This window comes from Neophocaena asiaeorientalis, unplaced genomic scaffold (assembly GCF_003031525.2).
Source record: "Neophocaena asiaeorientalis asiaeorientalis breed wild unplaced genomic scaffold, Neophocaena_asiaeorientalis_V1.1 scaffold501, whole genome shotgun sequence".
NCBI lineage: Eukaryota > Metazoa > Chordata > Mammalia > Artiodactyla > Phocoenidae > Neophocaena > Neophocaena asiaeorientalis.
Genome location: NW_020172678.1, coordinates 968,244 through 968,558, shown reverse-complemented (window position 1 = coordinate 968,558; position 315 = coordinate 968,244).

Here is a 315-nt window from a genome sequence, read left to right as displayed (position 1 = left end):
AAAAAAAAAAAAAAAAAAAAAAAAGAAAAGAAAATAAAGCAACCTAAAGGCATATGAATCAAACAAAATGTATGGACTTCATTTGGATCCTGATTCAAACAAACAAACTGTCTTCCTAAAAATTTTATAAACTAATTGGTGAAATGTAAACTCTGATGGCATAGTTGATGGTTTAAGGAACTATTGTTAAATTGTATAGATGTGATAATAGTATTGTGGTACTATTTTGGTAAAGAAGAGTTCTTATAGAGTTACATAGTGAAATGTCAATAGTAACAGATGACATGATAGGCGTGATAGGTGGGATTTCCTTCC